Genomic DNA, 15,770 nt, shown 5'->3' with positions numbered 1-15,770 from the left:
AAGCACATTCCCTACCCCAGTGGAGCATGTGCTCCCCAGTGCACCTGCCCACATCCCTCTGGGGAAGCTCTCTCTCATGCTTTGGGAGTGTGGCTTTGACCTTCTTCGTGCCTTTGCTTTGCTGGGTCAAGTGGCATCCGGACCATCACTGATGGCCGGATCGTTTTTTAACCCTTGTATGGCGAGAATCTCCACTTCAAATACATGGAAACCTTAAAAAAAACCCAAAAAACAAAAAACAAACACTCATGGAAAAATAAAGTACATAAAATTGGAATCGCTAATAACCAATAAAAACCTTGCAGGACTTGGCGTGGATAGCTCAGCTTTCTCTCACTGCCCGTTCATCTTTGCAAGGAGCTTACATGCAATAGACCCCCAGCCTTCACCTTGTACCCCATGCTCTGAGACCTTTTCTAGGCCAAGGCAGGAAGGGCAGAAGCAGGGATTTTTGTTGGGTTTGTTTTTCAACATTACGTTACATTTTTCTGATTATGAAAACAGTAGGTACTTATTTGAAAGTGGGGGGGGGGGCTAGACAAAGTCGAAGGAAAGAAATCTCTCACAATTTTGTTTTTCAAAGGCAATCGTTTCAAACATGTTGATGTCTTGAAAATTCATTTTTGTATTTCAAATTCTGTACATTTAGACTTTCTCTTTTTACAGAACTGTGAACTCCTGTGACAGGCAGTTGACTGGAAGATGGACCAGGAGAAAGGCAGGTAAGAATTCAGGCCCGTGTAGACATTCCCTGGTGGGAGCCGAGGCCAGTTTGCCAGGGAGCTGGTAACCAGCCTGATAGCTGGGTACTGCAGTACTTTTCTGTCTCTTTCCTGTCTCTTTCCCTCTATTACTAATGTGTAAATGGAAGTAATGACCTCGACTTCTTAGCAAAGTAGAATACCACAGAGGCATTAAACAAATGAATAAGTTTTCTATTTAAGCTTTGTAGCAAACTTTGAAGGCAGGGACCCATGTTATTCCCATTTTATAGATGAGGAAACAGAGGCCACGACCTTACTGGGTTATGGTGATGATTTTTTTTTTTTTTTAACATGCAATATACATATAAGCATATGTAAATTCTGGCACCATTTGTTATAATTGTGGTGAGACTTGGTCTAAGCACTAGAGTTCTGGGGTGATTTGGAGGGACTCCCAACTCAAAGTAGGAAAATCAAATATGGCCTCTCAGGAATGGGCTATGTGAAGAGAGTGGGGGTGGGAAGGGATCAGCTTCAGGCATTATGGTGCACTCGTTGGTTAGAATGTAAATCCTTTTTGGGAGACTCTAGGGACATCCACAAGCTCTTTGCATTCTTTGCAGTAGGCACGCAAAATAGGTGTGTTGACTGTAATAGCAATACAATCTTCCAGAAGCTAAATCTAAAGCCATTGTTAACCCCAACAGTCGCTTGCGCAGATTACAAATGGGATCCCTCTGGGTGTAGACGTCAGGCACAACGGAAAGGCACCCTCCCTAGACCCTGCTCTAAAGCCTGTGCCTTTGGGCTTGGCCCCCACTTGCCTCTTGTTGGGTATCGTGTTCCGTGCACCCACTGCTCACCACTACCCATCAGAAGTCCCTGGTCATGAGCTCCAGGCTACTGGGGCTTGGGCCTTGAATACAATGACCCCATCTCCCCCATCCCAGACACTGGGGTGAGTAGCAAGTGTGGGTCCCACTGGCATGAAGGCATAATGACCAACACTGGATACTTTCAAGAGTGGGTTTTGGGGCACCTGAGTGGCTCAGTCATCTGGCATCCGACTTTGATTCAGGTCATGATCTCACGGTCCGTGAGTTCGAGTCCCGTGTCTGGCTCTGTGCTGACAGCTCAGAGCCTGGAGCCTGCTTCGGATTCTGTGTCTGCCTCTCTCTCTCTGCCCTCCCCTGCTCATGCTTTATCTCACTCTCTTGCAAAAATAAATAAACAACAACAACAAAAAGAGTGGGTTTTGGTGGGGGCAACAGGAATCGATCTCTGAAGGCCCCAAGTGCCTGAAGGGAGTGGAAGAAAAGCAACTCAGTGGATAAAACCGGCAAGTTGAAATACCCACAGACAGGCTTCTCTCCTTCCCAGAGATTTCCCACAGTGGCCTTGCTTAAACATGCCCCTTCTTGCACCTTGAGAATAACTTCAGGGAAAATAATTTTATTTGTCCCTCATTATTTTTATGTGACTAATAAATCACATATAATTCTGGCACTTCTTCCTAATAGCAATTAGAATAAACAATAAGAACCATTTCAGCTGCTCGACAATTAGGATTCTAATGAGTGAAATGGAAGTCGTGTGATGCAGATTTGGACAATTCATTAGTTGGAAGCATAAGCGCTTTTAAAAACGAATGATGTCTTGAGCTAAATTATTCAAAACACAGCGAAAAACTGGACGGGAGGGACAGATGCCAGAAATAGGCCATATTCTTCACATTAGAGGGAAAAACGAGACAAATCCTAAAAAGGATCTAAGAATCGAGAGTCAGAATGGTGTGAAATCTTACTATCACTGAAAGGTACAAGCGTCACCACGTATCTGTGTAAGGAGGCGCACTTTTTTCACTGTGCTGAACAGCTTTGGCACTTCGCCTATGTCCCTGATGGTTAAGTGGGTATTTCTCAGCTGAGAAAGATCAGTGAGGTGGGACCACTTACCCGGAGCTACCCAACCAACTGACCGAAATGCCTATCCTTCGACCTGTGCCCCCTGCCCCCCTTCCTTTTTTTAAGTTTATTTACTTATTTTGAGAGAGACAGAGAAAATGAGTGGGGGGAGGGGCAGAGACAGAGGGAGAGAGAGATCCCAAGCAGGCTCTGCCTTGTCAGCATGGAGCCCGGCATGACGTGGGCTTGAACTCATGAACCGCGAGGTCATGACCTGAGCCAAAACCAAGAGTCAGACGCTTAACCTACTGAGCCACCCACATGCCCCACACCCTGCCATTTCCAAAGGCCAAGGTAAATTTCTCCTGAGGGGACATTTTAGAAATAGTAGAAATCGGGGCACCTGGGTGGCTCAGTCGGTTGAGCATCTGACTTTTGATTTCAGCTCAGGTCATGATCTCACAGTTTGTGAACTTGAACCCTGTGTTGGGCTCTGCACTGACAGCACAGAGCCTGCTTAGGATTCTCTCTCTCCCCCTCTCGGCCTCTTGCCTGCCCCCCCCCCCCAAAATAAGTAAAATAAACTTAAAAAAAAGAGAGAAATAACAGAAATCAATACAGGAAATGCAAGAATGGAGGTAATCTGTCTCCTTTCTTCCTTCCTCTCTTTTAAGTATACTTTTCTATAGAAAAATGCACAAATTTCATCCAAGTATACACTTCGTGAGTATTACATATGTGCACACCTGTGTAGCCACTGCTCAAATCAAGAGCTAGAACATGTCCATTATCCCAGAAACTTCCACTGTGCCCTTTCCAAGTAATCACACTGCAAAGGCAATTGTTGACCCTCTTTCTATCACCGTAGGAAAGCCGGCCTGTTCTTCATATAAATGGAATCCTAGAGTATTTAGTGTTTGGTATCTGGCTCTCTTCACTCCACATAAAGCCATGCTGTTGCACGGATCAGCAGATCGTCCCTTTTTATTGCGGTGAGCGATTCCGGGGCATGAATATACCACAGTTGGTTCTTCCATTCTGCTCGTGATAGGCATTTGGATTGTTTCCAGCTCTGGGCTATTATGAATGAAGTTGCTCTGAGTATTTTCACTGCACCCACGTTTTGTGGACATCCACACTCCTCCCTACGAGGGAAATTCCTGGGTCACAGGGTAGGCTATGTTGAAATTCATTAGAGAGTGCCATATGACTTTTTAGCTAGTTCCTTTAAAAAAAAAATTTTTTAAACATTTATTTACTTTTGAGACAGAGAGAGATAGAGCAGGAACGGAGGAGGGGCAGAGAGAAAGGGAGACACAGAATGGGAAGCAGGCTCCAGGCTCTGAGCACAGAGCCTGATGTGGGGCTGGAGCCCACAAACCGTGAGATCATGACCTGAGCCCAAAGCAGGAGGCTCAACCGACTGAGCCACCCAGGCGCCCCTAGTTACTTTTCTTTTTTTTAAACATTAGCACTTTATAAATGTTAACTGTCCAACTTAGACTTTACCCACAGGCAAGAGTCACAAAATTTAGAGCAATTTCATATCTTTTGGTTCCCTGGTGACCAGTTGTTCGAATCGCATTTTAACTAAGGAAAAACTGGTTAAGGGCATCAGAGTCCCGTGTTCATCAAGTTTTACCTGTACGTGTCTGTTAGGAGGTGTTACAAAATAAATAAATAAATAGATAGATAAATGAACGAACTCATGAATGAATGAATGAATGAATGGATGAATCAGTCAATCAATCAACCAATCAGTCAATAAGGTGCTGTACTCAGCAAACACAAACAGCCCTTGGACTGAGCAGAACCTGTTGGCTCCCAGGAGCGATCCTGCGGGAACGGCACTGCCCGCCGCCTCGGGCTGCCTGGCCGCGCAGCGCCACCTAGCGTCGGCCGCGCTCGGTGCCGGGCTTGCTCAGCGCCTCGTTTCCTCAGGGTGTAGGAAATCACCCAGCGTCCTGGTGACACCTTTTGCCAAAAGCCGGAGAACTCTTCTCAGCATCCTTGGCTTTCACCTTGCACGGTCCCCAACCCTTGTCGTAAGGGCCCCTGAGGGCGTGTCGCATCTCGGGCCCCAGTCCTGGCTGTACCCTGCGGCTCCAAGAGCATCGCGACCATGGACAGCAGCCAGGGCTGAGCTAAACTGCAGGCGCGTTCCCTCCTCCCCTGGATCCCTCCCACTGCGCACCCCTCTGGCCCTCCTGGACCTCTCTGGTAGGTTGGAGACTGATTTTAAAAAGCCTTCAGGGAAGCCAGAAAGGGGAACTGACACCGAGAACTTACTTCTCTTGGGCTGGGTGGGCCAGGTTGTGGGATATTTATTTAAAAGGTGAAAGAAAGGTTTATAAGATCTGAAGAGAAACTAGAATGTATGTGGGGTATTTTATATTTGATGTCCCAACAAGCCTCTGAGGCAGCTATCATTAACACATTTTATAAATGGGGGAAAGGGAGATTCAGCAAGGTTAAGTATTTTTTTCCAAGGTCACACAGCCATTCCAGAAAGAACCAGATCTCCAACTCACCACTAGCTGTTTCCTTCCAGGACAAGGGCACTTTTTCTGATTCTGTGCCTCCCCCCTGCCCCCACCCCGTTTTACTTCCTCCCTTCACCATTCACATCTTGTCCTTCTCTCCTGGATGCTCATAAAATGTTGCTCTTCCTGTTTTAAATTTGTTTTAATGTTTATTTATTTTTCGGAGAGAGAGAGAGAGAATGGGGGAGAGACAGAGAGGGAAAAAGACACAGAATCCGAAGCAGGCTCCAGGCTCTGAGCTGTCAGCACAGAGCCCGACTTGGGGCTCCAACCCACGAACCGTGAGATCATGACTTGAGCTGAAGTCAGACGCTCAACTGGCCGGGCCACCCAGGTGCCTCTAGCTCCGCCTGCTTTAGAAGCCACATGTCACATGTTTGGAAGGAACTCCAGCTGGGCCTTACAGACCCCTGCCTGGTTCCTGGCCAGCTGTCCTGAGTCTCCTTGAGAGGCACGGTCTAGTTATGGACGTGCCCAGATCGCCACAACCCTCCCTTGCAACCTGCGGCTCTTTGCTTGTACAGAAAAAGAATCCCTCTGTGATTCGAGACGTGTGGTGCTTGACCTCCCCCTTCCCAGGAAGTGATGCTTATAGTGAGGCAAGCAGAAAAGTAAAAATCGAGAGCAGGAAGGGTGCTCGAAGTTCATTTAGTTCTGGTGCTGCCGCATACTGAGGGAGGAGAAGAGTGTCCTAGAGACGGATCCAGCATGATTCGGTGGTGTGGAGAGCAGAGCCAGGCGGGTTACCGTGTTATCCGGTGTACAAGAGCTGTCCCCGTGTGGAGAGAGACATACGGGGTATCCACGGGGAGGGGGGTAGGAAGATAGGCACAATGAGACGTGAGGGGAACAGCCACCTGCCCGAGGGGCCTTGTGGGTCTACAGGTGGGCCCTTGACCATCAGGGTAGAGGCGCTCTATTGCAGATTGAATTGTGAGCCCCCCACCCCCAATTCATATGGGGAAGTCCTAACTCCCAGCACCTTGGGAGGTGACCTATTTGGAAACAGAGTTTTATAGAAGTGGTCAGGTTAAGATGAGCTCGCTGCGGTGGCCCTAATCCAATATGACCGGCATTATAAAAAGAGAAAAGTTGGAGACAGGCCCACAGGGAGAACACCATGTGAGGATGAAGGCAGAGGTCAGGGTGAGGCTTCAGCAAGCCAGGGGCACTGAAGATTGCCAGGAAACCACCAGAAGATAGGAGAGAGGTCTGGGGCAGATCCTTCCCTCACAGACCCTGGAAAGACCCAGCCCTGATGATATCTTGAGATGACCATATCTTGATCGCAGACTTTCAGCCTCCAGAATCAGGAGACACTGAATTTCTTTCTTTCTTTTTTTTTTTAGGTTTATTTATTTATTTTGAGAGAGAGAGAGTGAGTCAGAGAGAAAGTGAGAGAGAGAATCCCAAGCAGGCTCCGCAGAGCCTTGCAGAGTCCGACACAGGGCTCGAACCCACAAACTGTGAGATCATGATCTGAGCTGAAACCACGACTTGGAAGCTTACCCAACTGAGCCACCCAGGTGCCCCGTGAGACACTGCATTTAAAAAAAAATTTTAATGTGTGTTCATTTTTGAGAGAGGGGGAAGGGAGAGAGAGAGAGGGAGACACAGAATCTGAAGCAGGCTCCAGGCTCTGAGCTGTCAGCACTGAACCCAAACACGGGGCTTGAACTCGTGAACCACGAGATCATGACCTGAGCTGAAGTCAGACGCTCAACTGACTGAGCCACCCAGGTACCCCGAGACACTAAATTCCTGTTGTCTTAAGCCCCCTTCCCTAGCCTGTGGTACTCGGTACAGCAGTCCTGGGAAGTGAACACACGCTGTAGGGTGCTCCCCGAGTTAATGAAGGTGGGGACAAGCTCATATATGAAGAATATTGTCCTGTTGTTACATACTTCTCTGTAGGTGAGGGACTGTGTTCTGCATTTGCTAAAGATTGCAGTCTCTGTCCCCCAAAATCTGCGTTCTTCCCACCTAGGAATGACTACTAAATGACCATTGGAAATGTTAAATTCTTGTCTCCCAAACCATTTCAGCTGGAGGGGAAAATAACCTACAATTGCAGGGCCATTCGTCATCTGGGATGACAAATTTAAGGAGGCTCCCACTCTCAGGCGCTGACTGCCCACTGACACTGCTCGGAGATTCCACGCCCCCTTAAACTCTGCACCCTATATGCCTCTTTTGTCTTACCCTGGTCTAGACCCTGTACATTTGTACCTGGAGCCACAGAGAAGGAAATAAACCTGTAGATATCTAGAAACCGATATATGACTGCAGGAACCGCTGTCACAAAACCTGAGATGATTATAGAAAAACTTCTTCTGGGGCGCCTGGGTGGCTCAGTCGTGTAAGCATCTGACTCATGATTTTGGTTCAGGTCATGATCTTGCTGTTTGTGAGTTTGAGCCCTACATGGCTCAGTGCTATCAGTGCAGAGCCTGCTTGGGATTCTCTCTGTCTCCCTCTCTCTCTGCCCCTCCCCTGCTTTCTCTCTCTCTCCCTCAAAATAAATAAACTTAAAAGAAAAGAAAAGGTTCTTCTGGACAATTACATAAAATTATTATTCTTTATCTGAAACAAGTTTAACTGGGTGTCCTGTATTTTATCCGGCAACTCTACCTGGATCCAGGCAATTCCCCGGAAAGATTGCTGATATATATATATATTTTTTTCTGGTTCAGGTGTTTTATTTAAATTTTATTCTTATTATTTTCTAATTAATTTATTTTTTAATATAATGCATTGTCAAGTTAGCTAACATACAGCGTATACAGTGTGCTCTTGGTTTTGGGGGTAGATTCCCATGATTCATCGCTTACATACAGCACTCAGTGCTCATCCCAACAAATGCCTTCCTCGATGCCCACCACCCATCTTCCCCTCTCCCCCTACCCCTCCATCAACTCTCAGTTTGCTCTCTGTATTTAAGAGTCTCTTATGGGTTTGCCTCCTTCTGTGTTTGAAACTATTTTTCCCCCTCCCCTCCCCCATGGTCTTCTGTTAAGTTTCTCAAGTTCCACATATGGGTGAAAACATAGGTTATCTGTCTTTCTCTGACCGGCTTATTTCACTTAGCGTAATACCCACCATTTCCATTCGTGTCATTGCAAATGGCCCGATTTCATTCTTTCTCATTGCTGAATAGTATTCCATTGTATATATAAACCACATCTTCTTAATCCATTCATCAGTTGATAGACATTTAGGCTCTTTCCATAATTTGGCTATTGTTAAAAGCGGCTCTGTAAACATTGGGGCGCAAGTGCCCCTATGTATCAGCACTCCTGTATCCTTTGGATAAATACCTAGTAGCGCTATTGCTGGGTCATAGGGTAGTTCTATTTCTAATGTTTTGAAGAACCTCCACGTTGTTCTCCAGAGCAACTGCACCAGTTTGCATTCCCACCAACAGTGCAAGAGGTTTCCCGTTTCTCTACACCCTCGCCAGCATCTGTTATTTCCTGAGTTGTTGATTTTAGCCACTCTGACAGGTGGGAGGTGGCATCTCAATGTGGCTTTGATTTGTGTTTCCCTGATAATGAGGGACATTGAGCATCTTTTCATGTGCCTGTTGGCCATCTGGATGTCTTCTTTGGAAAAGTGTCAGTTCATGTCTTCTGCCCATTTCTTCACTGGATTATTTGTTTTTCAGGTGTTGAGTTGGGAAAGTTCTTTATAGATTTTGGATACTAACCCTTTATTCGATATGTCACTTGGACTGCTGATATTTTTAAGTGCACACAATAGTATGATAAGGTATGGTGTGGCTGGTGAAAGTTTTGTCCCCGTTCTCTAGGGATTTATATTCCAGGTCCAAAAAAAGGCCATTAATCTCAGTAGATCAAGTGCCTCTAGTTGTTTAGGCAGGAATATTTCACCTCGAAGAATTCCAGCCAGGCTATTTAGACCAGAGCAGGGCCCCATTTGTTGGCTGCTTAAAGAAATGGGGATAATATAGCCGCCTATTTGTTAAGGAATTTAAATGTGGTCCAGCCTCGAAGGCAAGTCTTTCGTGACTTAGAGCTGGTTCCTTGAGGCTTTCTTCAAGGGCTGGTGTTCAGGGACTGTCTTTGAATACAAATTAAATTTTCTTTAAAAATAATTTGTTCTTAAAAATTGCCCAAGCAATTCTGGCTGAGAAGAGCATCCTCATGACAGATGTGATTTGGACTGGTGTCCTTGGCAACTATACAGGACAAGGGGAAGCCAGGGTCCTCTTGTTGGGAGTGCTCCTGTCCATCCACCCACACATCCATCCTTCCATCCATCTGCCAAACACCTGGGTTAGACACAGATTGAGAAGAGACAGAAAAATGCTACAGTTGTATTCTTCAAGGAGCTCACAGTCTTTTAGGGAAGACAAGCACATAAGTAGGCAATTATAATAAATTGTGACTTTGTTCTGATAGAGGTAGGCACAGTGGATTGTGGAGATATTCAGGTGCAGGATTTAATTTAAGTGCAGGAGAGGAAAGAAGAACCACTTTCAGGAGGAAATGATGCCTTAGTAAGTCTGGAAGTACAAGTAAGAGTTACGTAGCTAGGTGATGTATTAGAAGGTCGAGGCAAGAATCATTGGTCATTATTTGGGTAGAAAGTATGGGGTGCGGGCATGTGGGAAGAAGGCAGAGGGAGGAATCAAAAGTGAGTCCTAGATTTCTGGCTTGGCACCTGCCTCCTTAGGTTTAGACCTTCAAAGTAGTCACTTCTAGAAGTGAGTCACTGGACCACAATGAATGTTGGGAAACCTTCAAGATGTTCATTGTCTGCGAGCTTGGTAGATCCCATACTAACCAATGACAAAGAGTCACGTCTACTTCCTGGCGTCCAAGACCCAGGGATGCAGACTGAGTTATTAAATACCCACATGTCTGACATCACCCTACATTTCAAAGTTTTCTTTTTTTTTTTTTTTTTTTGCCCGCTACGTTTGAATCCATAGTGTCAGAAGTAGAGCGTATCTATGAGATGGCAGGTGAAACAGAATGGGCGTAGGGAAAAGGAAGTTGGCTATGTGTTCCTACTGGGTGTAAGGGGGCTGCTGCTTCCAGAGAGCTGCCCAGAGAACTTGATGCGTCAGTGAAATTTGGCAGATTGGGTTTGAAAATTGGACTGCGTCACCGGGAGGCACACTGCGACAAAATGGGTGGTACTGAGTTCCATAGATTGTATTTTTGGGCAGAATGTCCTGGATGAGCTTACAGATTGTATTTTCCATGTCTTCATGACTAATGTTTGCAATTACTAATAGCTGGGGACAGTTCCCACTGGAACAGACGTCTTCAGTATTTTTTTTAATACAAAATTAGTCATGTGGATTCCCTGGGACTTGGTGTTTTATTAAGTCTCTCTTTCTCTCTCTCTCTCTCCGTCCCTTTTCAGAGGAAAGCTCTGTTCTGTACACGCCTAAAAGATTTTTTAAAAGTGAGATGTGCATTCAAAGCAACGCGGACGGGTTTCTGCTCAGAATTCAAACAAATGCCTTTTCTGGTCAAAATGACGACAGGATCTAAAAGACAACTCTTTGATCAACTATCAGATGATACTTTTGTTCTACACCAGTGCAGCTTGCAGAATGTTTATTTGGCAATAGAAAAAAGGTCACCATTTTAAGGCAGTTCAGAAACCAAATGTTCCCATAATATGGCAGTTTTCTCCCTTGGCTTTGCTGCTTTGGAATCTGTGCTTTTGACAAGCTCAAGCTCTCTTAGATGTGTGGTTGGGGGGGGGGGAGGGGGGAGTCGGGGGGGGGAGATCTGTTAATTGCAAAAAAAAAAAAAAAAAAAAGGGAGATCTCCCCTGCAAGGAAACTATTTATATCACAAGGTGAGTTCTTTAAATAAGAAAAGGAGGTGGTGGGGAGAGAATATCTCCGCTAGGTGCGACATATGTAGAAACAGAACAGCAGCGTGTGCACAGAAATTTGAATCAGGTTGTGTTTTTTACTATCCAATCCTTGCTTTTAAGCAGCATTTTACACCCCCTCCTGAAACAGAAACCTCTTTAATTAGTTCCTGCAGAAGTACCTCTCTACTGCCACCTGTTGTTCAGGAGAATATCAGAGCTCCATGGGGGTCCCGGGAGCCGGTTTGAACTCCTGAGGTGCGTCTCTGTCCTGCATGGTCATCCTTGCTGGGACCCTTTGAGGCACAGGTTAGGGAGGTGATGTAAGCTCGGATCATCCAGAGCTAGCCGAGAGAGCTGGAAAATGCCGTATTTTCTCCACACGGAACAAGCTGTGCTCTTAGTTGCTAATCATTATTGATTTAGAATCTTAAAAAGCCATGCTTCCCATTTCAATAAAAGCAATGAGAAGTATTTTAGAGGTGGAAATTGCCTCTTCAAACAATATTAAGGAAAGAGAAAGGGAGTGGATGCAATCCAAGGTTGGGATTGTGTTAAAAGCTATCTCGGCCTTCTGTATGCTAATTACAAGTACTGGGGAAAGTTGAAACTAATCACAGCAGAGGGTCAAAGCCCCAGTCACTGCAAGTTAACCCAAGTGGCCCACTGTATACATTATATTTATTTTTGCTTCTCTTGGGTATAGTAAATGTGTCTGGTTTTGTTCATTAAAGCCTCAGATTGGGCTTATTTGGCTAACATCTGTTAGGACGAGGGTCTTACTCTTAATTGGTACCATCTGGAAAGGGGGAGGAACACACAGAGGATCTTCATAATGGATTGAAGGCCCAGCCCTTCTATATCTTGCAAAAATACTTTTTGTTTTTAAGCTAGTATTATATACATATATACATACATACATGCACATATATACACATACATATATACATACACATACATATATATGTACACACACATGCGCACACACACACACACACACACATATATATGTATGCACACTTACTCATGTGAAAGACTATAATTTTACAATCCAGCAATATAACAAAAAATGATCGGGGCGCCTGGGTGGCTCAGTCAGTGAAGCATCCAACTTTGACGCAGGTCATGATCTCGCGGTTCGTGGGTTCGAGCTCCAAGCTGGGCTCTGTGCTGACAGCTCGGACCCTGGAGCCTGCTTCGGATTCTGTGTCTCCCTCTCTCTCTTTGCCCCTCCCCAGCTCGCACTCTGTCTGTCTGTCTCTCTCTGTCTCAAAAATGAATAAACATTAAAAAAATTTTTTTAAATGATTGGTATAGGAGATTCGCATCATTTAAGGTACCAGCGAAATGTGTGCATGTGTGTTTGTGTTTAGGGATGCTGAATATCTTCCTTTTCTGGGATGTCTCCTCTTTGCAGCTCCCTAGTGCTTATTCTGAGGCATCTCTTTTCCCTCTTCCTCTGGCTCTGGTTTCCATAGCTGCGGTGGACAGGTCCTCCTAACTTGCACACAGATGTCATTCTGCACTCAAAGCCACAATGCCACGGGCCATACCAGTGTTGCTGGGCTTTAGCTCTCTCTTTATGTAATTTGAGAGCTCATTAATAAGCACCATTTTGTGTGATTGAAAAATAGAAAGGGCGTCCTGGCGTTAAACATAAAATCTGAGAAGAACTGAGTTAGGAACACAATGAACTTCTTTTTTTCTCCTTATGTCGATTCTAGTCTGGGGATGAGTGGAGACCCAGACACTTCCTCTACTCAGCCCCCACCAAGCCTCTGCAGGAAGCAGAAATCCGAGTAGACCCTTAAGATTGATTTCCAGATGCATCTGGGTGATGGAAAGGCTTCTTCTAACATTCTAATTTTATCCCATTTAATTATTGCCGTCCTGTCCTTGCCGGGAAGCTTACTTGTGTGTGTGTGTGTGTGTGTGTGTGTGTGTGTGTGTGTGTGTGTTGACGAGGGTGACGAGCTTTTAAGGACTGGCCTGGGGAGCTCTTCACAGGGATTCGGGGTTGGGGGGAGGTCCCACCCCTTCAGAGTTTCTTCTGCAGGTGACTACATTCCTGTTACCCTAGAAAACTCTGGCTGAAATGGGAAGTCACCTCTCCAGACTCCAAACTTCTCGTACTTTTGGGCAAAGGGAGTCAAATAATGCTGCCGTGATGGACCCTGGAGCTGGACTCTGAGTGGTGATATGCATGACGGTCTCCTTGGATGCTTCCTTCCTCACATTGCGGTTGGTTTCTTTTCATGTTTTGAAAGAGTGGCAGGAAACTGCCCTCTGTTACTCGTGGCTGCCTTTTCATGGACCCACCTTGGCATCGGCGTAAAGAAAGACTGTGTGTCCCTTCTGGAAAAGTTTGAAGAGAAAAGTGTGTATGTGATTAAGAGGCTGAATGTTCTATGTGGCTCCAGTATGTCCGGTAATGTTTTTCCAGCCTTCAATTGTCTTCTCATTATTTCTAGAGATAGACACGTGATAGTCTATCTCTATTCCCACAGATTTGGTTAGGGCTTTATATGTTTATAGGGTCAAGTTACTACATTCTCTAGGGGGCCAATTCTTGAATTATTTTGATACTTTTTGGAGCCTCCAAGGATCCAAGGTCTAATACTATGACAGTTTTTCAGGACTGGCTTCAGGAGGTAAGATCTGTGTAGGAGTTGAGGAGGTTTCTTGCCATCTTGGAGGACAGCCTCCAACCGTCCATGCATTCCAGTTCAGTGGAAGTTTTCCCAGACTCGGTGCTTGGGAACCAGGCAGGTGCACACCCTAGTGTCTTCGGGTCCACTCACATGTGCATGGATGTCTTTGAGCAAACACAGCTCCGTGCCTGGGACCAGGGTCTACAGATACTGTGCCTGGCAGTGGAATCATTGCAGTCATGGGGATTGCAAAGGAAGACTCCAGAGTGGCAGGCCAGACATTTGCTGAGTCCAGTTGTAGCATTTCTCCTCCTCCTCCTCCTCCTCCTTCTCTTCTGCTTCTTCTTCTTCTTCTTCTTCTTCTTCTTCTTCTTTTAGAGAGAGAGCATGGGCAGGGGAGAGGGGCAGAGGGAGAGAGAGAGAAAAAGAGAGAAAGAGGGCATTTAAAAATTTTCAAATATGCTTTTTTAATCTCTAGAGATAGATAAATCACTGAGAAATGATTGATTTGCTTCTTAAGATGGTGGCATATCTTCTGTTCCAAAGTTCTTTGTTTTCCATTTTTTTTCCAACATTAGCAATGGTATCACAAAATAAGAGCTTGCATTTCAAGAATATAGCATAGGAAACATTTAAAATTTGTGACTGTACTTAAAGATAATGACTCAATATTCACCAAAATTGTGTGCCATATAGTTGAGAAGTCACTCACAAAGATGATGGGATTTTTATCGATTAAAGCTGTCATGTATCTGATCTTAAACACAATTTACAATTCCCATGGCTTAAAACTAAATGGTTCTTGGTTAAATACAAAATTTTAGAGGGAGGTTCACATTGTTGGTTTTTTTTATAATGTCATATTTATTACTATTTCAATTGTGTCTATTTCAAATCTGCACAATATGAATTTATATAAAATATAAGTCACCCCCCCTGAAATAAATAACTGCCCAGTATTTTTGAAAGTATAAAGGTCTAAATAGAAGCTAAAGTTTTAACTCAGGGCTTAGTTGTGTCTTTTGGTTTGCCCTTAAAGGAAACACTTTTTTTTAAATTGTGGTAAAAAATATGCTTAAAAGGGCGTCTGGGTGGCTCTGTCAGTTAAGTGTCTGACTCTTTTTACATCTTTTTTTTTTTTTAATGTTTATTTATTTTTGAGAGAGAGAGAGACAGAGCATGAACAGGGGAGGGTCAGAGAGAGAGGGAGACACAGAATCCGAAGCAGGCTCCAGGCTCTGAGCTGTTAGCACAGAGCCTGACGCGGGGCTCGAACTCACAGACCATGAGATCATGACCTGAGCCGAAGTTGGACACCCAACCGACGGAGCCACCCAGGTGCCCCTAGTGTCTGACTCTTGATTTTGGCTCAGGTCATGATTCAAGCCCCACGTCCAGCTCTGTGCTGACAGCATGGAGCCTGATTGGGATTCTCTGTCTCCCTCTCTCTTTGCCCCTCCTCTCTTGTGCTCTCTCTCTCTCTCTCTCTCTCTCTGTCAAAAATAAATAAACATTAAGAAATACACATACAAATGTTGCCATTTTGACTTTTTAAGTGCAGAGGTCAGAGGCATTAAGTACCTTCACGATGTTGTGTAACGACAACCACCATCCATCTCCAGAATTCTTTTCATCTTGCAAAACTGAAACAATCCGTTATCCATTAAATAATAACTCTATTCCCAACTCATTTAGCCCCAGGCAACTACCACTTGACTTTCTGCCTCCAAATTTGACTGATCTAGGTACTTGTTATGGGTGGAATCATACAATATTTGTCCTTTCGTGACTGGATTATTCCACTTAGCATAATATCCACAAGATTCATCCATGTTGTAGCAGGTGTCAGAATTTCCTCCCTTTTTAAGGCTGAGTAAGATTCCATTGCTTGCATAGACCACATTTTGTTTAGCCATTCATCTGTCATGGGTCACCTGGGTTGCCGACATCTTTTGGCTATTGTGAATAACGCTGTTATGAACGTGGGCGGATGTATATCTGCTTGAGTCCCTCTTTTCCATTCTTGTGGGGTATATACCCTGCTTCCCCTTTTTGCGCCACGGTACTTTTCCCTCATGCCGTTCACTCTGCTTGGGATAGTCTTCCTCCCAT

General features: G+C 45.0%; 1 long non-coding RNA gene across 3 annotated transcripts in view; it reads left to right on the top strand.

Annotated features, from left to right (window-relative positions):
* Window positions 1–15,770, top strand: part of LOC121042472 (uncharacterized) — a 44,836-nt gene that overhangs the window by 12,703 nt on the left and 16,363 nt on the right. For all 3 annotated transcript variants that reach the window (XR_005796244.1, XR_005796245.1, XR_005796243.1), the window contains one exon: window positions 667–722. This is a non-coding gene — a long non-coding RNA (uncharacterized LOC121042472). The remainder of the gene's footprint in view (window positions 1–666; window positions 723–15,770) is intronic.

The sequence above is a fragment of the Herpailurus yagouaroundi genome, unplaced genomic scaffold (assembly GCF_014898765.1).
Source record: "Herpailurus yagouaroundi ecotype Mexico unplaced genomic scaffold, PumYag 185, whole genome shotgun sequence".
NCBI lineage: Eukaryota > Metazoa > Chordata > Mammalia > Carnivora > Felidae > Herpailurus > Herpailurus yagouaroundi.
This window is presented reverse-complemented; position numbering and strand designations above follow the sequence as displayed.